Source organism: Mobula hypostoma, chromosome 18, assembly GCF_963921235.1.
Source record: "Mobula hypostoma chromosome 18, sMobHyp1.1, whole genome shotgun sequence".
Taxonomy (NCBI): domain Eukaryota; kingdom Metazoa; phylum Chordata; class Chondrichthyes; order Myliobatiformes; family Myliobatidae; genus Mobula; species Mobula hypostoma.
Window position 1 is genome coordinate 21733839 of NC_086114.1, and position 24234 is coordinate 21758072.

Here is a 24234-nt window from a genome sequence, read left to right on the forward strand (position 1 = left end):
AACATTAAATGCATATATAAAACCAGAAAATTCTACAGGATAAATTCTTAGGAGAATTGGTACCATCAGTGGAGAGAGAAACAGAGTAAACAAACATATCAGTTCTATTGAACTGTCAGAATATCATCAGACTGAAATCTTAATTCTGCTTTGGTCTCAATGGATATTTTCAGATCTGTTAGGTGATTTTTTAGAATATTCTGTTTTTAATTTGAATTCCATGGGCCAACCAACATCCAATATACAATACATCCAAATGTTATCAGATAACAGCCGATTACTCTATATGAGAAAAAAAGGAATTGGAAAATTGATAGTTGCAATTGTACTCTTTCACTAAATATTTCTCACATTCATTCAGATTATGTTATTTTCTCTTGGTTTTCATCTGTTTACTTCAGTGAATTTTAAATAAGCTTTTCAGTGCTATGAGATCTATTCACCATTTAGGGGAAGACTTGAACAATAATATCTCATAATCTTATACATTTCTTGTTGGAAAAAAATCCTGAGTTTAACTTGCTTTAAAATAATTGCTGGTGCCCTTTTTGCAGCCGTCAAAGGGCTAATCAGTTTTCCCAACCAGTGAATTTGAAATGACCCCTAGAAGATAACTTTTCGAATGAGCATAACTCTTTGTTTCAGTCCAATTTTTGGCTACAAAGACTGAAGAAAAGGATAATTTTGTATGGTCGTTCTAATTATTTTTCTCAAGCTTCTGAAGAATATGATGTCCTTTCAACTTATTATTTAACCTTCTTTGGTTGATTTTAAAATCATTACATTCGATCTACTATGCTGAATCCATTTCAGGTACTGATCGTTCTCAGTATAAGGAGCCTGACTTAATATAAATATCAAATTTTGAATATATTAAAACATTTCATTATCAGTGCTGAATGTTCTTTTGGCAATATGTCCTCTTGGTGAGTATCTGTGATTTAATCTGTATCAATATTCATAATTAGTTTCTTTCTATTTTGATATTCCACATATCAAATCATTAGCCACAGATTTTTGGATATTAAAGGCTTCAAGAATATGGGAATCATATTAGAACAAGAGCTGATATTAGCTTTGAGTTATTGATGGACAAAGCAAATTTGAAACATTTTATTTTAATAACTGAAAAGTAAAAAATCTGCACAGGCTGGAAATCTGGAATTAAAACCGAAAATGTTTCAATACTCTGGGTTATCCAGCATTTGTGGAGAGAGAAATATACGTTTATGTTTTTAGGAGGTCATTCAACCCATCATGCACGTACTAATTACTATATTAGCTAAGTAATTCAACCAAATCCCACATTTTAATTGTGTTCCTCCTTCGATGTATCTCTTCGTTCATCATGAAAGTCACTATAGTATCAGTTCTATCACTTTATCTTTAACATATCACCTTCCTCCAGAATACATGGCTGATTGCTTTAAATTTGCGAAATCTGGTTACTGAACAATGAAAGTAATTTCTTAATATCAGCTCTTATCAAATGTTTCCTATCAGCTCTGCAAAACAGTGTTATTTTAAACTGACCACATACTTTATTCCACTGACAATAGAGGTCAGTTGCATAACCATTCTCTTCATGACTTCCAAGGATCTGTTCTTGTCTTACATCTAATTATTATAATGACTTTTCCACAGTAGATAATTGTGTATTAAAGGGCCAAAAGGCTACTTGCATCTGTCCTTCCTTGTGGGACTGTGGAGTGAGAGCCGGCAAACACAAAAACACACCCATCCTCTACAACAAACATAACCTAACACAGATCTGCCACAACTGCAAGAAGCAGTTATTTACAGCACAAAGAAATGTTGATTATAAAACAAGAATATATCATAAAACAAGGTGTTAGTAATGTGGAACTGGTGTAACAATATTTTGAAGAATGATGAAGATTGTGACCCCATATTGTAAGTACATACTCTTACTAAATAGAAATTCATATCAGTATTTTTGAAACCTTGTTAAACCTATTAAACCGCAAACAGTGCCTCAGTCCTGTCACACTTTGCTGGTTTACCACTTTGAACTGTATTTAAATACTAAAGTTCAAAGTAAATTTATTAGCGAAGTACATACATATCAACATATATTACCACAAGATTTATTTTCCTGCGGCCATTCACAGTAAATACAAAGAAACACAATAGAATCATTGAAAGACTATACACAACAAATAACCAATGTGCAAATACAAAAAATAAAAATAATGATAATAAATATTGGAACATGAGTTGCAGAGTCCTTGAAAGTGAGACCGTGAAATCCTTGAAGTGAGCTCAGAGTTGGGGTGAGTGAAGTTATCCATTATCCACTCTGGTTCAGGAGCCTGGTGGTTGAATCCGGATCCACCAACAAACAACAGCATGAACACAATAGATTCTGCAGAAAGCTGGAAATCCAGTGTAACACACACACACACAAAATGTTGGAGGAACTCAACAGATCAGGCAGCACTTTTGGAGAAGAACAAACAATTAACATTTGGGCTTGAGACCCTTCATCGACTAAGAACTTATACTGGAGAAAAAAAACTACGGTGGGATTGACATTCGTAACAGAGAAATACAGCAAATAACTCTATATGGTAAAATCAGGAGGACCAGCATTGTGGGGCTGTGATTGGCTGAGACAACTACAACTTGACTGGAGATCTACCTGTCATTTGAATGCCACATCTCCAGCAATAAAGTCTATTAAAGACAAATTCAGAAAGGTCCCAGCAATGTTCTGCGATGGCATTGAAAAACTCACTACACCCCTCCATCTGGCAGAAATGATCCTCACCCTCAACAATTTTTCATTCGACTTCTCCCACTATTTCCAAACTCAAGGGATAGACATGGACACCTGAATGGGCATCTGCTATGCCTCCTTCTTTATTGGCTATGTCCGATAGTCCCTGTTAGAAGCCTTCCCCTGTTATACTCCCCAACTCTTCCTCTGCTACATTGATAACTGCATTGGTGCTGCTTCATGCACCCATGCTGAGTTTGTCAACTTTATGAACTTCAACACTGCTCTCAAATTCACTTGGTCCATCTCTGACACTCCGTTCTCCTTTCTCAATCTCGACATCTTTTGTAAACCTACTGATTTCCACAGTTATCTTGACTATTGCTCTTCCCATCCTGTCTCCTGTAAAAATACTACTCCCTTTTCTCAGTTCCTTCACCTCTGCCACATCCGTTCCCAAGATACAGTCAGCTGTACCAGGACATCAGAGATGCCCTCCAGAAAACAGGGTTTTCCTACCTCCACAATTGATGCTGCCCTCACCTACATCTCCTCCATTTCAAAAGCATAGTGCTCACACCATCTTCCCACTGCCTTAACAGTTCCTCTTGTCCTTGTCCTTACCGACATTCCCACGAGCCTCCACATCATCCTCCACAATGTCCACCATCTCTAAAGGGATCTTACAACCAAATATATCTTTACCTTCCCCCCCCCCACCCCACTTTCCACTGGGATCACTCCTTTTGTCCATTCAAACCTCCCCACTAATCTCCCTCCCAGTACTTATCCCTGCAAGTGGCCTAGGTGCTGAACTTGCCCATAAACCTCCTCCCTCACCTCCATTAAGGGCCCCAAGAAGTCCTTTCAGATGAGACAACACTTCACCTGTGAATCTATTACGGTTGTCTATTGTGTCCAGGGATCCGGATGAGGCCACCTGTACATTGGTGAGAGCTGTTGTAATTTAGGGGACCGCTCCGTCGAGCATCTCCGCTCCATCAGCCACAAACGGAACTTCCCAGTGGCCAAACATTTTAATTACAATTCCCATTCCTGTTCTGGCATGTCGCTCCATGGCCTCCACTTGTGCCAAGATGAAGCCACCCTCAGGGTGGAGGAGCAACACCGTATATTCCATCTGGGTGCCTCCAACCTGATAGGATGAATATCAATTTCTCCTTCCTGTAAAAAAAAATTCTCCTCCCCTCTTCTTCTACTCCCCACCCTTGACCTTTTACCTCTTTTCACCTGCCTACCACTTGCCCCAGATCCCCTCCTCCTTCCCTTTTTCCTGTGGTCCACTCTCCCCTTCTATCAGATTATGGGCTCACAGCGGGACGGACCAGGTGTGAATTCTTTAAACCAAGCAGCACTTATTGTGGCAACATACATCAAAGTTGCTGGTGAACGCAGCAGGCCAAGCAGCATCTGTAGGAAGAGGTGCAGTCGACGTTTCAGGCCGAGACCCTTCGTCAGGACTAACTGAAGGAAGAGTGAGTAAGGGATTTGAAAGTTGGAGGGGGAGGGGGAGATCCAAAATGATAGGAGAAGACAGGAGGGGGAGGGATAGAGCCGAGAGCTGGACAGGTGATAGGCAAAAGAGGATATGAGAGGATCATGGGACAGGAGGTCCGGGAAGAAAGACAAGGGGGGGGGGTGACCCAGAGGATGGGCAAGAGGTATATTCAGGGGGACAGAGGGAGAAAAAGGAGAGTGAGAGAAAGAATGTGTGCATAAAAATGAGTAACAGATGGGGTACGAGGGGGAGGTGGGGCCTTAGCGGAAGTTAGAGAAGTCGATGTTCATGCCATCAGGTTGGAGGCTACCCAGACGGAATATAAGGTGTTGTTCCTCCAACCTGAGTGTGGCTTCATCTTTACAGTAGAGGAGGCCGTGGATAGACATGTCAGAATGGGAATGGGATGTGGAATTAAAATGTGTGGCCACTGGGAGATCCTGCTTTCTCTGGCGGACAGAGCGTAGGTGTTCAACAAAGCGGTCTCCCAGTCTGCGTCGGGTCTCGCCAATATATAAAAGGCCACATCGGGAGCACCGGACGCAGTATATCACCCCAGTCGACTCACAGGTGAAGTGATGCCTCACCTGGAAGGACTGTTTGGGGCCCTGAATGGTGGTAAGGGAAGAAGTGTAAGGGCATGTGTAGCACTTGTTCCGCTTACACGGATAAGTGCCAGGAGGGAGATCAGTGGGGAGGGATCGGGGGGACGAATGGACAAGGGAGTTGTGTAGGGAGCGATCCCTGTGGAATGCAGAGAGAGGGGGGAGGGAAAGATGTGCTTAGTGGTTGTAGGGAGCTCCCGATGTGGCCTTTTATATATTGGGTGCTCCCGATGTGGCCTTTTATATATTGGGTGCTCCCGATGTGGCCTTTCATATATTGAGTGCTCCCGATGTGGCCTTTTATATATTGGTGATATACTGCGTCCGGTGCTCCCGATGTGGCCTTTTATATATTGGCGAGACCCGACGCAGACTGGGAGACCGCTTTGCTGAACATCTACGCTCTGTCCGCCAGAGAAAGCAGGATCTCCCAGTGGCCACACATTTTAATTCCACATCCCATTCCCATTCTGACATGTCTATCCACGGCCTCCTCTACTGTAAAGATGAAGCCACACTCAGGTTGGAGGAGCAACACCTTATATTCTGTCTGGGTAGCCTCCAACCTGATGGCATGAACATCGACTTCTCTAACTTCCACTAAGGCCCCACCTCCCCCTCGTACCCCATCTGTTACTCATTTTTATGCACACATTCTTTCTCTCACTCTCCTTTTTCTCCCTCTGTCCCTCTGAATATACCTCTTGCCCATCCTCTGGGTCACCCCCCCCTTGTCTTTCTTCCCGGACCTTCTGTCCCATGATCCTCTCATATCCTCTTTTGCCTATCACCTGTCCAGCTCTCGGCTCTATCCCTCCCCCTCCTGTCTTCTCCTATCATTTTGCATCTCCCCCTCCCCCTCCAACTTTCAAATCCCTTACTCACTCTTCCTTCAGTTAGTCCTGACGAAGGGTCTCGGCCTGAAACATCGACTGCACCTCTTCCTACAGATGCTGCTTGGCCTGCTGCGTTCACCTGCAACTTTGATGTATGTTGCTTGAATTTCCAGCATCTGCAGAATTCCTGTTGTTAGCACTTATTGTGGTCACACCATTGACACAAAAAATTTACACCAGCGTGTTGAGAAAATTCAAGCACTGGTGGATACCCCAAGGCCAAAGGACTTATCACACTTGGGGTCCATTTTAGGATTCATCAATTGCTAAAACAGGTTCCCGCCAAACCAGGCTGCTGTGCCCCACCCATTGAACTCATTACGACAGATCGGGAAGAAATGGCAATGGACAAAGCAGTCTGATGTGGCTTTCCAAAAGATAAAGGAAATAGTGACATCAGACACTGTACTCACACGACGTCCAGTGAAGTTTGCCTGTGGCACCTTGCCTTATGGTATAGGTGCAGTCATGTCACATGTATGAGTGATGGAAGTGAACGCCCCACAGCCTTTGCATTATGTTCCCTTACCATTACAGAGAAAAATTACGCACAGATTGACAGAGGCCTTGAGTCTGGTTTGGTGGGTAAAACGTTTCAATCAGTACTTGAAGAAAGTTTACCCTCAGCACTGATCAGCCACCACCTGTGCCCATTTTCAATCCACAGAAGGGTGTTCCACTAACAGCAACAGCACAAATGCAGAGATGGGCTCTGTTTCTTGGAGGCCACAATGACAACATCAAATTCAAGAGGACAACTAATCATGGAAATGCTGATGGATTTTCCCATTTACCCTTGTAAAGGAAATACCTGAAAAACTAACGAATGTGGACACTCCTCTTGATGTATTCTCCCCAACACAACTCGAAAAACTCTCTATTACAGCAGAGATGATCTGAAGGGAAAACATAAAAGACCCCACGCCGTCTTAGGTCTATGTAGCCACCCAAAAAGGCTGGAATATGCAGCAGAAATTCCTGTTCTCCCATTTTTAGCAGTGTTGGGATAAACTTGCCTTTGACGGCGCTGTGGAGATTGGGAGTTGTTGTAACATTGAATATGAGAGCTAAATTGTTGGAGAAGCTACATGCTGGTCATCAAGATACGGTAAAAATGAAAGTGTTGGCTTGAAGCTTTGTCTAGTGGCCTGGGATAGGTCAACAGATTGAACAGCTTGCTCTGTATTGTTCGGGTTGGAACACGTCTGGTAGCTGCCAAGAGCAGCACCTCTCCAACCCTGGGAATAACCTGCATTGCCTTGGCAGAGGATTCATAACCTGCATTTCCTTGACAGCGGATTCATGTGGATTTTGCCAGACCATTCATGGGCATAAATTTCTTGGTAGTAGCCAGAAGTGTTCTCAATAGCCTCCACTGCAGCCTTACACACTGTTAATCTGCTGAGGAGCCTCTTCTCAAAGACTGGTGTTCCAGAACACTTAGTCCGTGCCAATGGACCACAATTTGTTGCAGAACAGTTTCAGTCATTGCTGAAAATGAATGGAATAAGACAAATCTACACCAGGCTTAGCTGAAAGGTTCGTCCAGACTTTGCAAGCAATGTCAACAGAACGCGCTACACCAAGGGTTCCCAACCTTTTTTATTCCATGGACCCCTCCACTAACTGAGAACTCCTGCGCTACATGAACTCTGAATTAGAAGCTCACCAATTTCCTCCCTGCATACCGCAATGCAGCACACTCCACAGCTGACAACTCACCAGCTACACTGTTCCTGAATCATTCCTTGTGCTCACGCTTGGATTTCCTCAAACCCAATCTCAGCAGTATGCAGAACAAACAGCTGAAACATATTGAGAGCTCCTCAAACAAGGAGGTTCGATGGGGACAAAGAAGTAATCAAAGGTGGGTACTCAGAAAGATTAAGGACACAACTGGACCATTCTCCTTCATGGTGAAGATCGCGTTTGATGTCATCTGGAGAGAACACATCGATCAGTTGAGAAGAGCAGAGACCATTGTTAAAGAAAGGTGTCCAGAACTGTCAGAACCACTTCCTGCAGTCCCAGAGTCAACTCCTACAACCACCTCGGAGCAGGCACCAGAACCTGGTATTATTTCACAGCCAGAAGACTCACCTGCCAAGTAGAATGATTCGCCTCATCAGGAAAGACGTTATTTTGCAAGAACAAGAAAGCCTCTACAGCGATTAAATTTTCAGGGATGAATGGGACAATATAAAATTTACGATGCTGTGGATGTCTATATAGTAGTTGTATTAAATGATGTAGTGATTATGTATAAAAAATGGAGATGCCTTCTATATTGAGTTGGAGTTTGTAGCTAAGCAGGGTGGAGTGTGTATTTAATATTTCAGTAACATTTGAGTAATAGTATAAATACATCCTTTGATTAAGACATAATTCATTACAGATTATATATAATAGTAGTGTATGAATGGCATACGTAATCACACCACTACATCTTTCACTTGAAGTAAAAACAGAAAGTACATGTTTATCCCAGTCTCTCCATGTTTTTCTTTCTCTTAATTTCTGGATTTACAGAACATAACAGTAGGAAATTGGATTAGACATTGGCTTTGTGGGAGAAGCTCGTGAGTGGTAGTAGATGGTCACCTCTCTAACTAGAGGTCTATGACCAGGGGTGTGCCAGAGGGATTGGTGCTGGGTCCATTGTTGTTTGTAATCTATTGGATAATGTGGAAAACTGGATCAGTAAATTTGCGGATGACATCAAGATTGGAGGTGTAATAGAAAGTGAGGAAGTCTATCAAAACTTGCAGCAGGATCTGGACCAGCTAGAAAAATGGGTTGAAAAATGGCAGATGGAATTTAATGCAGACAAGGGTGAGGTATTGCACTTTGGGCAGACCAACCATGGTAGGACTTACATGGTGAGTGGTAGAGCACTGAGGAGTACAGTAGAATAGTAGGATTTGGGAATACAGATCCATAATTTCTTGAAAGTGGCATCACAGGTAGATAGAGTTGTAAAGAAAGCTTTTGTTACATCGGCCTTCATAATCAATGTATTGAAAACAGAAGTTGGGATGTTAAGTCTAAATTGCATAAGATGTTGGTGATGCCTAATTGTGTGCACCTACCTGCTGGAAAGATGTAAATAAGATTGAAAGAGTGCAGATTAAAATTGCAAAGATGTTGCCGGATCTTGTGGACTTGAGTTAGAGGGAAATACTGTCTAGGTTAGGACTTTATTCCTCAGAAAGTAGAAGTTTGAGAGGAGATTTGATAGAAGTATACAAAATTATGAGGGGTATAGGGAAAATGCAAGCAGGCTTTTCCCATTGACATTGTGTAAGACGACTACTAGAGGTTAGGGGTTAAGGGTGAAATGTGGAATATTTAAATGGAAAATGAGGGGGAACTTCTTCACTCAGAAGGTGGTGAGAGTGTGGAATGAGCTGCCAGCACAAGTGGTAGATGCAGGTTCAATGTCAATATTTAAGAGAAATTTGGATAGGTACATGGATAGGAAGGGTATCGAGGACTATGGTCTGTGTGCAGTTCGATGGGACTAGACAGATTAATGGTTTGGCAGAGACTCGATGGGCCAAAGGGCCTGTGTCTGTGCTGTGCTGTTCTCTGACTCTATGATCTTACAGGGGCATAAATAACAAGGATGTCAACAGTCTTTCTCCCAGAGCAGGGAAGTCAAAAACGAGATTGGATAGTTTAAGATGAGAAGGGAAAGATTTAAAGCAGAGCTGAGGGACAATGTTTTCATTCTGAAGATATGGGTATTTGTCTTATTAACCCTTATTTATTCCATCAGCTGCAGTGTTATACTTGACCTTTTATAAGTCTTTTCCATTTCTATGGTCTACATTAAGGAATTCTTATTGCATGATGAACCCTGGTGAGTTTAGGGAGGTACAGGATTATGAGAATAAAGAATACTGCACCCCACCCTTGACATAATTAACATTTAAATATTTTAAAGTCATTCGATTGGAAAGGTGAGAAAGACATAGGCCAAATGCAGGCAATGGGATTAACTATACTAGGCAAATTGGCCAACATGGCAGAGTTGGGCCAAAGGGCCAGTTTCTACAAGGCATTACATCAAAATTAGGCCATTTGAGTCTGCTCGGCTATTTCTTTTCCTTCTCAGTCTCATTCTCCCGCCTCCTCCCCATAACCTTTGATGTCTGAACTAATCATGAACTTATTAACCTCTGCTTTAAATATACCCAGTGACTTGACCTCCACAGCCCTCTGTGGCAATGAATTTCATGATTTCACTACAACACAGGAGCTCTATGTACTAATTGATTTTGCTCACGTAAAATGCTGCAATATTTCAAAATAGCAATTGAATAATTAAAGATTTGTTGGAGACTGCTCACGGCGCACGGTTGGCGAACATTGGCGAAAGATCACGCCTCTTCTCACCACTCCCTCGCCCTCCCGCGCGGCCCATGGGCGGAGCCTGCCCGCCCGCACCTGCAGACACGTCTACGTGATGACGGAAGGGACGGGGCGTGGGTGACGTTGCGTGGCGAGTCCGAGAGAAGTGCGGAGTCGCCGGAGAGTAGAAGATGGTGATTGTGGTTGCTGTGAGGAAATGAATCGATGAGTGGACGGTAAGGGAACAGCATGGGGTGCTATATTTTGTAGAGTGAGCGGGCTGTCGCTCCTGGCGGGCGGGCGGACGGACGGAGCTGTCGATCTATGTCCTCTTCCTTGTGTTGTAAAGGAGTCTGGGGGCTGGGTAACTGCCAGTTACGTCGACGGTGGGATTGGATCCTAACGAAGGGTTCCGGCCCGAAACGTCGACTAATCGTTTCCGCGGATGCTGCCCGACCTGCTGAGTTCCTCCAGCGTGTTGTGAGTGTTGCTTTGACCCCAGCATCTGCAGAATATTTTGTGTTTTGGAGTTGTCTCTAACCCAATAGCTCTGATATCGCTGAATTATATCGTGCAATGAGAATTCTGAACGACAATGCAGCCACAGAAATGGAGGAGACTTTTGAAGGAGTATAAAACTACTGAGATGGAATAAATAAGCGTTATTACAAAACAGGGAAGGCAGGGAAAGATTTTATAGAGGGTATAGTCAACAGATCGTGTTGTTTGGCCTCTTGAATATTTCCTGTTTTTAGTGTTCCTTCATCTACAGTAATTTGCTTTTGACTTGGATGTTCAGAACTGATCTGCAGTTAGAAGGACTGACCTCAGTTGTTACAAATTATTTTCATAAATCTGGAGGGTGCAGAGCATAGGTTGTCCGAAGTAATAAGGAATTTGGTACTGATCTGGAGTAACGATCATTTCATGCTCTTTTACACTTTTCTGTCCTGAAATATGAAATAAACAGTCTTGAATCTTTAAGACTTAACCAGTAGTATGGTTACAGTAAAATAAAAGTTAAATTACATTGGTTTAGTTTACCTTTGTTTGCAATGTGAAACATAATGTGATGTTCATAACACTCGAGACCTCTCATAATTGTGAAAATTGTTAAAAGGATTGTACGTTTTGTATGTTCAAAGTCAAAACTATTCACCAGTTCAGATATTAATGCTTGCAGATGTGTAAATGGAAATACTTTTAAATAAGTTTCTTTTAGTACCATATTTTTGAGAATGATCTTGGTCCATAGCAGAGGAAACCATAATTATTTTCATTGATCATTTGCAGATTGCTTCAATCTTAAAGTAATGCTTTTTCCTGTTAAGATTCATCCTATTTTCCTTCCTTCCAGAGAGAGAGAGAATGGATATTTCTGTGCAATCAATTATACACATTATCTTGAGTTGACATTGGGACAATTAGCTTGGTTTACTCTTCCTACTTATGTCTATAAGCTGATTGACCCTTTAACCCAGTAGACCATTCACAAAGTTCATGGAGAATCTATGAGCTAACTCCATATATTCATTATATCACCATATCCCATATTATTACCAAACTGCAGAAAACTAGAATATACTGTTGAATTTACTGGGGGGGGGGGAGGAGGTGTTGTGAGGCCTTCCAAGAGGCAAAGAGTCAGCAAGCCTCACTCTTTTCCCCAGGATCCTCCAAGACAATCTTCTAATTCAGCGTTTTGTGGAGTAGAATGAGATATGCTAATACTACTTCCAGGGTTCATGGGGAACTTAATGATCGGCAGCATTAATGAAGAGGGATACTCAGTACCCTTATACCCAAGTATATTGAGGTTATGCAAATATTTCTGTGCTAAACAATGTAAACTAAAAGCAATATTGCCTCCCAGAAGTTCCCATCCCCTATCTCAGATAATTTTGATGATAACTGGTCAGAGAGTCTGGACCAATCATTGGCCTTGGGTGAACTGCCATGGTTGGCCCATTCAATGAGGCAAATAAAATGAGAGCAACAATTTGCCGTTTGAGCTGTATTTCAATCCATTAAGCCAGATCAGCCAAGATCTGCTGGAAATGTACAGAACCATAACTGGTAACATGTCAGTTTGCATGAGGAATGATATCACCCATCTTATCTACGAGCAGAAGTAGGAGAGGAAGGAAGTTAGAAATTGGTGACCGACCGTGTTGTTAAATGAGGCCATGTTCTCAGGCAGATTCTTCATTCTCCAATTACACAACAGTGCTGGAGGAGCTAGGGCATGCACCAGGACCTGGGTGATGCGTAGAGTTAAAGAATTAATATATTGGCAGCTGTGCTTACAGTCAGTCATGGTAGACAACTTTATGAGATGCTTTTGGAGTTGTTGTACTTGATGTAGGTGTATCCCTTACTCTTCAACTGCAATATAGCAATCTCCCAAGATCTTATCAGTCCATCTGAAGCTCAGAAATGGAGGAGAGTACAGAATCTTGAGGTGTATGTCTCCAGAAAAAGAGTGAATATGCCAGTTGGATACCTTTGTGAGAGGTTGCATCAAGCTGTGGGCAAACTTCTGGTATGCAAATATCAAAACTCACTCTTTGCATTGTGGTTCTCCCTCTGCCCCCAGTGTCGCAAAAGATAGTTCTTGCCATGTTGTCTTTGACTATCTCACATCATCTGTCCTCTTTATCCAGAACATCAAAGGACACAAATTATTTAGGCACTGGTCTACACAAAATATCATCAGAATCCTGTAGCAAGAAAGAGATGGTGGATCTAATGAGATGGTCCCCTGGTGGCAGAGTGTCTCATCACCAAAGCAAAAAGCACCAAAACTTTGGGATTAAACCCCCCTCCCCCCATCAACTGTCATATCAGTCTCTCTGCACTGGACATGAGACTGTTACTCATCTCCTTAGCAGAAGTTCCTTTGCCAGAAAGGTCTGGGATGTAAAGCAGGCAGTCTTGCATTTTCATGCACAGTTATGCCGTTCAATTTCTGCTTTTAAAATGCCCCTTAAAACCTGTCACCACCCATTACTGTTAGTCTATTCAAATATTTACTAATGTGCCTTGGTGTGGTTAAATAACAATATTGCAAAGTGCTTTCGGACAATTTGCTCCATTAAAGTCAATGAATATGTACAATTATTTCAAAGATTAATACTAAGCTGTAGTACTATTGGGGGGGGGAGATCTTTCTCTATTCAACTGAAGTATATTTCTGAGTGCTTCTAAACATAAAGCAGTCATTTCATAATGAAAGAACACTTTGGTATAATTATCAGCACTATGAAGTATTTAAAGGGGAAAATAGCCATTTTATAATGCCTTAAAATTGGATAAGGATGATTAAAAGTATGCAGATGCATCAAAATTGTTCTGACAATGAGATTTTATTATTAGAAGTTCAGGGAGGAAGGGGGAGTTTAAAGGAGATGTGCAGGGGGATTGGTGCCTGGAACAGGTGGTAGAAACAGATATGACAGTGGTGTTTAAGAGGATGTCAGATAAATAATTTTGTGGTTAAGTTACAGCCAATACAAAGACAGGGTAAACTCTTCTCGGGTTTCCAGCTGGGTGCAGGTATCATACAAGTTTCGATACCTGTACTCAGCTGGCAGCCCGAGAAGAGTTTATTTATCATATATACCAGGAAAGCACTAGATCGATTATTGATAGAGGGGCAGTTAGTGTTGAGGAAGCGGGGAGTCTGCAGAAGGATTTGTACATACAGGTTTCCCCCGCCATCCGAAGGTAGGGCATTCCTATGAAACGGTTCGTAAGCTGAAATGTCGTAAAGCGAAGAAGCAATTACCATTTATTTATATGGGAAAATTTTGTGAGCATTTGCAGACCCAAAAATAACCTACCAAATCATGCCAAATAACACACAAAACCTAAAATAACAGTGACACATAATAAAAGCAGGAATGATATGATAAGTACACAGCCTATATAAAGTAGAAATACTTTTCTGCAATTATTACTGCACTGTTCTCCGTAGCGCAAATCTCATGCAAGCGCCGTCGGCAGAAAATCTCAAGCAAGCGCTGTTGGCAAAAACATGGCGCAAGTGCTCTCCAGTAACCTTTAAGCTATGAAGCTGCCAAATCATACCAAATAAAATACACAGCCGATATAAAGTAGAAATAATGTATGTACAGTGTAGTATCACTTACAGGAATTGGGAAAACAGCGCCGAGCACACTGATGATGGTGTGTTAGACTGAGTCATCGCAGGTTAGTTGGTGCAGTGGCCCCCACCCTCTGGGCCGCCGAGCGATATATTGCCGCAAAGCATGCAGGGGTCCAGCGGTAGCCGGGAGGCATCCAGCACATCTTTAAGAAAAAAGCCGAAACAAACATGCTAATTAATTAGGTGCTGCCTGGCACGTAATTGTCGGCCCAGATCAGTGCCGATTGCATCGCCTTTGATCTGGGCCGACATTTACGTGTGGGGCGGCGCCTAATAATTAGCATGTTTATTTCGGCTTTTTTCTTAAAGACGTGTTATGTGCCTCCTGGCTACTGCTGCATTCTCCGTGAGTTGGTACAGTATCTGTCCACGGCCTGGGTGTTGGGGTGGTGGGACACTGGAGTGTCATCTTGTCGTCTGTTTCCATCAGGGCAGGCAGGACATCTTTTTCTTTGTCTGCCTGCCTCGATGTCGAAGGTCGAGGTTCATCGTCTGCTGTGGCTAATGTGGAAGGCTTGCTTGACTGCTTAGCCTCACGCATTTTTCTATCACACAGTTCGTTGTAAGGACTCAAACCATCTTGCAAATATCCCCTAAACCTACGTACCCTTTCAAAATTAAAGTTGTACTTTATCATTGCAGTGAAAATCTCATGTAGTTGCTTCACTTTCGCTACTGCATTCGGTTTCAATCGCTATCCTTTCCTCTTCCAATTGCATCAGCTCTTCATCTATCAGTTCTTGGTCATGGGAGGCCAAAACCTCTTCAACATCATGTTCGTCAGCTTACACAAGCCAAACTCACTTTGTCCTTGCTTCGTTCACCACGATCGTAACGCTTAATTATGTCTAGTTTTACGCTAAGTGTAACACCCTTACGAGCTCTTTTAGGCTTTTCTGACACCATAGAACTCATCTTGCAAACAGCTGCTCACAGGCACGTGTTAAAGCAATGCCGTTCTGAATCCGGGGGAGAGCAGCTGCTCGGGGCGCGCGCTGATTTTTTCACGCACTGAATTTTTTATCGTGCGCTGCTTTTTTTTTGTAACAGTGAAAACACCTTCTGAAAGTGAAAACAGGGTACTAATGTAGGTCTTTCATAACAGTGAGGTTTCGTAAAGCGAATGTTCGAAAAGTGGAGGACACCTGTATTAGGAGAATGGGGCAAAGAAGTGGCAGAATACAGTGTAGGGAAATGTATGGTCATGCACTTTGCTAGAAGGAATATAGGTGCAGACTATTTTCTAAACATTTAGCAAATTCAGCCATCAGAAGGGCAAAGGGATGTGCAGGATTCCCTAAAGGTTAACTTGCAAGATCAGTCTGTGGCAAGGAATGCAAATGCAATGTTAGCATTGATTTTGAAAGGACTATAATTTAAAAGCAAGAATGTAATGCTGAGGCTTATTAAGGCATTGGTTAGACTGCACTTGTTTATCAGCAGTTTTGGGATGTACTGACATTATCCAAGAGGAGATTCACAAGAATGATTCCAGGAATGAAAGGGTTATGCTCCATCTGCCAGAAAACACAGAATCTCCCAGTGGCCACCCATTTTAATTCCACTTTCCATTCCCATTCTGACATGTTAATCCATGGCCTCCTCTACTGTTGCGATGAGGCCACACCTGGGTTGAAGGAGCAACACTTTGTATCCCATTTAGGTAGCCTCCAACCTGATGGCATGAACATCGATTTCTCGAACTTCCGGTAAGCCCCCCCCCCTCCATTCTGGATTCTCTTTTCCCCCTCTCACCTTATTTCCTTACCTGCCCATCACCTCCCTCTGGTGCTCCTCCCCCTTGTCTTTCTTCCATGGCCTTCCATCCTCTCCTGTCAGATTCCCCATTATCCAGGCCTGTATCTTTTTCACCAATCAACTTCCCAGCTCTTTTCTTCACCCCCTCAGCCCACCCCACCCCCAAACTCTGACTTTTCATCTTTTTTTTCCTCCAGTACTGATAAAGGGTCTCAGCCTGAACATCAGCTATACTCTCTTCCATAGGTGCTGCCTGGCCTGCTGAGTTCCTCCTTCATTTTGTGTGTGTTGCTTCAGCATCTGCAGATTTTCTTTTGCTTGGGTTAACATATGTGGAGCGTTTGATGGCTCTGGGTCTGTACTGACTGGAGTTTAGAAGAACGGGGATGGGATGAATCTCATTGAAACCTATCAAATAGAGTGGACATGGAGTGGATGTTTCCTTTATTAGGTGAGTCTGTGATCAGAGGGTATAGCCTCATAATAGAAGGACAACCTTTTAGGACAGAGGTGAGGAAGAGTTTCTTTAGCTAGAGGGTGGTGAATTTGTGGAATTCATTGCCATATATGACCGGAGGCCAAGTCATTGGATATATTTAAAGAGTTTGATAGTTTCATGATTAGTAAGGGCATTAAAAGTTATGTGGAGTAGGCAGGAGAATAGGACTGAGTGGGATTAAAAAAAAAATCAACCATAATGGAATGGTGGAGCAGAGCCAATAAGCCAAATGCCCTAATTCTGCTCCTGTGTCTTATGATCTTATGCAGGGAATGGAATAATAGGGATCATGCACAGGCAGAAGAAAATTAGTTTACTCTGGCCCACCATCTACATGATGCCATGGGGCCTGTTCCTGTGCAGTTCTGGTTTGTGTTCTAAATCCATGCTCTCAAAGTCAATTTTCAGGCTATTCTATTTACAGATATTTCCTACTAATTACATCTCATACATCAAATAGTTATCAGATATTCCAATGACTTAAATTGAATTTGTACAACTGCAACAAATTGCATTTAGTAGAAAATGTACCAAAAGATGACAAAATGGACTTATTTTTCATATGAAACATCACCTTGTATTTTAAATTCATATTCAAAATCTTTTTTAGTTTTTCATACTCAGATCAAATTTTGTTTATATTACCCCACACAAGCTGGAAAGCTCTCTGTATAAGTATTTATTTTCCTTTTCCCGCTGTTCTGAGTCTACAAGCACCCCACACTCCACAAAATGTTATGTACCACATGGAGCATTTCTTGAAATTTGCAGGTTTATTTGCTAAATCTTACGATAAGCCCTAGGCGTTGAATCTTTTTTGTGGTGTTAATTCTGAGGAAAACTTTGCCTGAAATGGTGCTTCATTCACTTGTACATGTACAATGCACTCGAGCTTTTGTTAAAATTGTCTTATTTCTACTTGTAGATTGTGATCTGAATGGTCGTAGCTACATTCCAGGAGTAAGCAGAAATTTGCCATCTATTGGGAAACAAAGTGACCCTGGAGGTATGTGTCTTGTCCTTTTGCTGTACATTCAGTCAATTTATTCTAGTATATGCATGTGAAATTCATGTTGTGCAATGAAGAGATGAGGGTCTCAGTTGATGAAACTAGTTTATTTGGTAAAAAGGAATGATTGGTATTGCATTTTGGGGGCTGGCCAGGAGACCAACCACTATTTTCGTCACCGTTAAGTGCTTAGAGTAATATGCCATCTGATTTAGGTTATCTAGAAGATTTGTGTTCACGTTATAAACTATTAATATAAAGCCAAAAGGATCAAAAGCAAGCATTTATATTTAATGCAGAATATTAATACAGATTTCTTCATGCCACAAATATTGTGCATTATAGACCTGTACCTGAAAACGTCTTGTTCAAAAGCTGGATCCTAATCTTAGTGATCTTTCAGTGTAGAATAATTCCATTTTTTTCCCTCTGACTATTGTATGTTTTTCTGTAATATGAAAATCACTTTTACCAGATCTTGTAGAATTGTACAAGTTAATGAATGTGTACAGTTAATAGAGTCTTGTTATAGAAGCTCAATGTCCCCTCTTAGTATTTCTTTTTAAGGCATCAAAAACAGCCTCTGAATTTTTGAAAGATACAAATATAAATAGTTCTGGCGTTCCTCATTCCTGCAGTTTTAAGACTGAACTCAACAATGACATATCCCCATTTTCTGATCTATGTCATAATTTTGTCAACAGGACTAAGGTACTTTCATTATCCCTTTCCTTTCCAATGTTTTTCAAAATAAAAATTGGAGTAATTTTAATTATTTTAGAGCACTGAGATTGCTGTTGAATCTTGAGATCAGGTTGACTTTCATAAGCTAACTTGTTTCTGTGTCACTTGAAAACCCTGGTGTAACACTGTTGTGTCTGCTTATTTGCAACCAAAATATTTTATCAAGTTATTAAAGCTTTTAGGCAGTTGATTATTTTTTGACAGCTGAATTTCTTCTCAGATTCATTAAAATTATTTATAACTTTCTGCACTTTCCTAATTGTAGTGATAGATGTGCAGTGGTGTTGAACACTGTTGACCTTGAATGAAAGGACCTGACAGGGTGTTCCCTCGGATCTTGAAGGAGAGTAGTGTTGAAATTGCAGGGGCCCTGGCAGGTATATTTAAAATGTCAGTGTCTACGGATGAGGTACTGGAGGATTGGAGAGTAGCTCATGTTGTTCTATTGTTTAAAAAAGGATCGAAAAGTAATCCGGGAAATTATAGGCCGGTAAGTTTGACGTTGGTAGTGGGGAGTACTAAGAGACAGAATCTACAAGCATTTGGATAGACAGGGACTTATTAGGGAGAGTCAACATGGCTTTGTGCGTGGTAGGTCATGTTTGACCAATCTGTTGGAGTTTTTTAAGGAGGTTACCTGGAAAGTGGATGAAGGGAAGGCAGTGGATGTTGGAAGGATATTAATAAGGTTGAAAGAGTGCAGAGAATGTTGACAAGGATGTTGCCAGGACTTGAGAAACTCAGTTACAGAGAAAGGTTAGGACTTTATTCCCTGGAGCGTAGAAGAATGAGGGGAGATTTGATAGAGGTATATAAAATTATGATGGGTATAGATAGAGTGAATGCAAGCAGACTTTTTCCACTGAGGCAAGGGGAGAAACAAATCAGAGGACATGAGTTAAGGGTGAGGGGGGTAAGTTTAAAGGGAACATTGGGGGGGCTTCTTCACACAGAGAGTCGTGGGAGTATGGAATGAACTGCCAGACGAGGTGTTAAATGTGGGTTCTTTTTTAACAATTAAGAATAAATTGGACAGATACATGGATGGGAGGTGTGTGGAGGGATATGGTCCGTGTGCAGGTCAGTGGGACTAGGCAGAAAATAGTTTAGCACAGCCAAGAAGGGCCAAAAGGCCTGTTTCTATGCTGTAGTTTTCTATGGCTTTCTAAAAGCATTATTTGTGCTACCAATGTGTTGAAGATAGTTACTTGAAACTTGCTGTGAGCTATAATGTGCAATATATTTGCTGTAATTTCTTACTGCATCATTTCAATTCTGTACACTGCATGATATTATAGTTTAGTTTCACAGCAAGTACCTGAGTCCTCAGATAATTTAGACTACAGTGTACCCTCTGTTAAGGCATTTGGGTAATAGAATTACACCCTTATAGATTTTATGTGAGTAAAGCAAATGTAAAATGTAAGAGAGACAATAATTTATCAATTTTTGCATATGTTCATGTTATAGTAAATTGCAATACTATCCTCTATACTATGGAATGGTATCCTCAATGCTATATTATCTCTCTTATTCTAACTTTGCCCCCATCTAATCACAGTTTCCTTGGAATGTAGCCCCTCTAACATGGAGGTATACTGAACTCTTAATAAAAGATCATAAGGAAAGACGATGAGATTGCGCTCTTGTTAACTTGTTAAGTAATGTTACCAAGTAGGTAAATCAGTTTGCTGGAGTGGATATCATTGCCCTGATTATTATTGCTATTATTTTAATTTATAAAATGCTGTAGAATTGCCCGATGTTGGAATACTCCTGTGACAACCCCTGTTATGTCTTCACCATCCTCACCAACTTTCCTCTCTCTCAGGCAGAGCATTGTGTCATCAGCAGGAGCCTTAACTTTGTCCTCCTGCGCCCATACTCCAATGTGTTCTGTGCCTGCCATGATACCGAGCTCTTCTTCCGATGTGTCCATCTCCAACAAGGGCTCCCCACCCACCACCACTGACCCCTTTTCCCATCCTCATTCCTCCACCTCCCTCTGCCTGTTCTGGGTCTCATCCATCTCAACTTTACTACTTTCTCTTAACCTTACCCCTTTTGAATGCATGCCCTCTCTTCTCTCTGCACTAATCCCACCCTCATCATCAAGCTCCCTGATGAGGGGGTGGGGGGGGGGCGGTGTTGTTGTAGTCCAGCTGACTGAGCTCTACTTTGCTGAGGCCAGATGGCAGCTATTAAACATCTCCACTTACTTATATCTTGCACAGGACCCCTCTAAGAGCATTTGTCTGTTATATCGTCACCAATCTCATAGAGTGCCACAGTAGTGTAGCAGTAAGCATGACACTATTATAGCTCAGGGTGTTGGAGTTCAGAGTTCATTTCCAGCATCCCCTGCAGGAAGTTTGTTCATCCTACCGGTGAGTTTCCTCTGGGTATTCCAGTTTCCTCTCATAGTCCGGAAGCATACTGGTTAGTAGGTTAATTGGTCATTGTGAATTGTCCTGTGATTAGGGTAAATTTAAATAAGCGAGTTGCAGGGCAGTATGGCTCATTGGGCCAGATGGGCTTTTTCCAAACTGTATCTCTAAATAAATAAAATCTATTCTGGCGATATCCTTTCCACTACCGCCAACCTTGACCTACACTCTTCCTTTGTATTTCCTACCTAGATCCACAAACCTGACTGTCTCAGTAGCTTATTGTTTCTATCCACATACCTTGACTGCACTTTGTCTTCCTTGGTTTAGTCCTTTCCTACCTGCATCTGTGACACTTCACATGTTCTATGCCACTTCAATCACTTTAAGTTCACTGGCTGAGTTTTTCTTATTTTTATTTTTAGGGACATCTAATCCCTGTACACTTCCATTCCACCATTTCCTGTACACTGCCCTCATCCCATCCTCCCACCATCATAGGGATAGGATTCCCCTTATCCTTACCTACCACTGTATCCAGCACATTATTCTCCTAAACTTCTGAAATATCCAATGGGGTCCTACCACTGAGCTCATCTTTCTCTCCCACTCCACCATCTCTTCCCCCCCCCCCCATGCTTTCTGTAGGGCTCACTCTCAACATGACTCCCTTGTCCACCCGTCTCTTCTCGCAGATCTCCCTCCTGGCAAACCTGACATGTGCTACACCTCCTTGCTCACCACCAGTCAGGGTCCCAAACAGTCCTTCCAGGGGAGGTGACACTTCAATTGTGAGTCTGTTGGAGTCACTGGTGCTCCCAGTGAGGCCTCCTGTACTTTGGTGAGACTTGATGTAGATTGTTTTCAAGAGGACCACAATCTAGTTGTAGTTTTTAGGCTTGCATGCCTCAGTGACCCAGAGAGCAGAGCTTCATGCTTTGGCTCCTGCTTGGGTCATCCATGCAAAGCAGGTCAAAGGGTAGAGGCCAGACTAAGAGTGATTCACTGGTCCTGCAGGTTTGGAGGTTCAGTTCAGGGCTAACAACTCTGACTAGTAAAATAAAATTGTTACGGAAACAGCAATGCAGAATCCTTCTGTACTTCAGAGTGTGATGATATTTCTGATTATTCACCTGGGACTTAGCACTAGTGAAAATTGAGAGGGAGCTACGGACATGACAAAAGAAGCCCTGAACACAGCTAGAGATGGAGGACCTTCATTGCTGCCCAAAATGCTAGTGGCGTAATGAGCAGTAAGTAAGTGATGCAGATTGGGGAAACCACTTTGAGCGCCTTCACTCTGTCTACGTAAGGGCAGGATCTTCCAGTGGCTAACCACTTCAATTTGATTTCAAATTCCCATTCTGACGTGGCCTCCTCTATTGTTACAGTAAGACCAAACTCAGGCTTGAGGAGCAACATCCCAAATTTCATCTGGGTAGCCTCCAACCTGATGGCATGAGCATTAATTTCTCAAACTTCCAGTAATTTCTCCTCCCTGTGTCCTCTATTTTCCTTTTCTTCATTCTGGTTACCCCTTCTCTTCTCATCACCTGCCCATCACCTCCTTCTGGTTCCCCTCCTTCCTTTTCCTCCACGGTCTAATGTCATCTATTAGATTCCTCCTTCAGCTCTTTACTCCTTTCACCTATCACCTCTAGCTTTGTACTTTGTCCTTGCTCCCCAACCACCCACCTTATCCCTCTCCTGGTCCCACCCATCACCTGTCAGCTCCCCTCTCCTCGCCTTTTTATTCTGGCCTCTGCCCCTTTTCTTTCCAGTCCTACAGCTTGAAACATTGACTGTTTATTCTCCTGTATAGAAGATGCCTAACCTGCTGAGTCCCTTCAGCATTTTGCGGGTTGTTCTGGATCTTCAGCACCTGCAGAATTTCTTGTGTTTATGCCACACTTCTCTCTCTGTTTGGATATGAGGAATGCATAACAATAGATACTTTGGTTAGTTATTGACAACTGGTAATAATTAAGATAATGCATTTAACAAAATGTTGTACAAGGCAACATGAGGAAAGTAAAACTTTTTTTTGCTGAATACAAATCTATTAGTATAATTGAGATTTGCCAAACAATGGCAATGGCAGCCTAAATTCTTTTTTCCTTTGAAGGATGCTATCTATGCTCTTATTTGGACATAATCTAACACCATAATTATTGTATATAATTAGTTGTGGCAGTATTTTTCTGGCATATCATTGCGGAATTGCCTTCTGTGCTGAGTAATTTAAAATCTATTATCTCTACAATTTATTTCTAAAACAATGTAATATATTTTCAAGATTTTGATGTTGATTGCTGATATATGAGATGTAATTATAGAATACAAGCAAATTTATCTTGGGTAGGAATATTCAGGCAACATTAATCTCAGGAAATTACTTGCACTGTATTTAGTATTCAATTTGCCCAGGAACCTTATGCTAGAGGAAGTCCTTTCTCATAGATTTTTATTTTTATTTTTTTCCTCACTCTGAACATTACTTTGTTCTTGTCTTTCTCCAGGAATGGAGAACTTAGACCTGTACCTTTCCACATCTATGCCCCTTAAGAGATACAGCACGATGGCTACATTGTTTGATCTGTATATTCAATTTACATTCAGTGGCCACTTTGTTAGCTACCTCCAGAAGCCACTGAGTGTATGCTTGTTGTCTTCTGCAGCTATAGCCCATCCTCTTCAAGGTTTGACCTGTTATGCATTCAGAGATGCTCTTCTGCACACCACTATCGTAACACATGATTATTTAAATTCCTGTTACCTTCCTGTGATCTTGAACCAGTCTGGCTATTCTCAATTGACTCTTCTCATTAACATGGTGTTTTCGCACACAGAACTGCCACTGTCTGGATGTGTCTTGTTTTTTGCACTTGTAAACTCCAGAGACTGTTGCTTGTGAAAATCACAGGAAATCAGCAGGTTCTGAGATACTCAAACTATCCTGTCTGGCACCAACAATCATACTATGGTCAAAGTCACTTAGATCACATTTCTTCCCAATTCTCATGTTTGGGCTGAACAACAACTGAACCCCTTTACCATATCTGCATGCTTCTATATATTAAGTTGCTGCCACATGTTTGGCTGATTAGATATTTGTCCCTAATAAAGTGGCCACTCAGTGTACCTCCCCTTTGGTTTTTATCCTCCACAGAGGTTTACTGAGCTCATTCTGTATTTTGAGACAGCACTACAGAGCTATTGAGAATTATAGGTAAATTGCCACAATATTAAACTGTCCAAATTTTCTACAATATGCTATGGTATCATTTCTGGCATATTAATGATTGCAGTTTGAGAAGAATAGAATATTGAGTGTTTAATGTTGATTTGAATAAACAAGTTATTCTCTTCAACTTGCTTGTTGGATAATGTCCATTAAAATGTTTGCATGTACAAAAATATTTTCAAGGACTTTTAGATCTCATCCCATGTCTGTACAAGAAAATGCTCTTCAGTTTATCTTTATAAAAGTAATCAGCATAAAGGGAGAGCAGAGTATCTCCAAGTGGTATTAAGTATTTAATTACTGAAATTTAAG

General features: G+C 41.7%; 1 protein-coding gene across 3 annotated transcripts in view; it reads left to right on the forward strand.

Moving 5' to 3' along the window:
- The window catches only part of micu1 (mitochondrial calcium uptake 1), a 136397-nt gene that overhangs the window by 6855 nt on the left and 105308 nt on the right, over positions 1 to 24234 (forward strand). For 2 of the 3 annotated variants that reach the window (XM_063070560.1, XM_063070562.1), the window contains exons 1-2: positions 10236 to 10349; positions 17464 to 17544. The gene's annotated coding sequence lies outside the window, so the exon portion shown is untranslated. Of the gene's footprint in view, positions 1 to 10235; positions 10350 to 17463; positions 17545 to 24234 lie in introns of those variants that run through there. The other variant, XM_063070561.1, reaches the window with a different exon arrangement.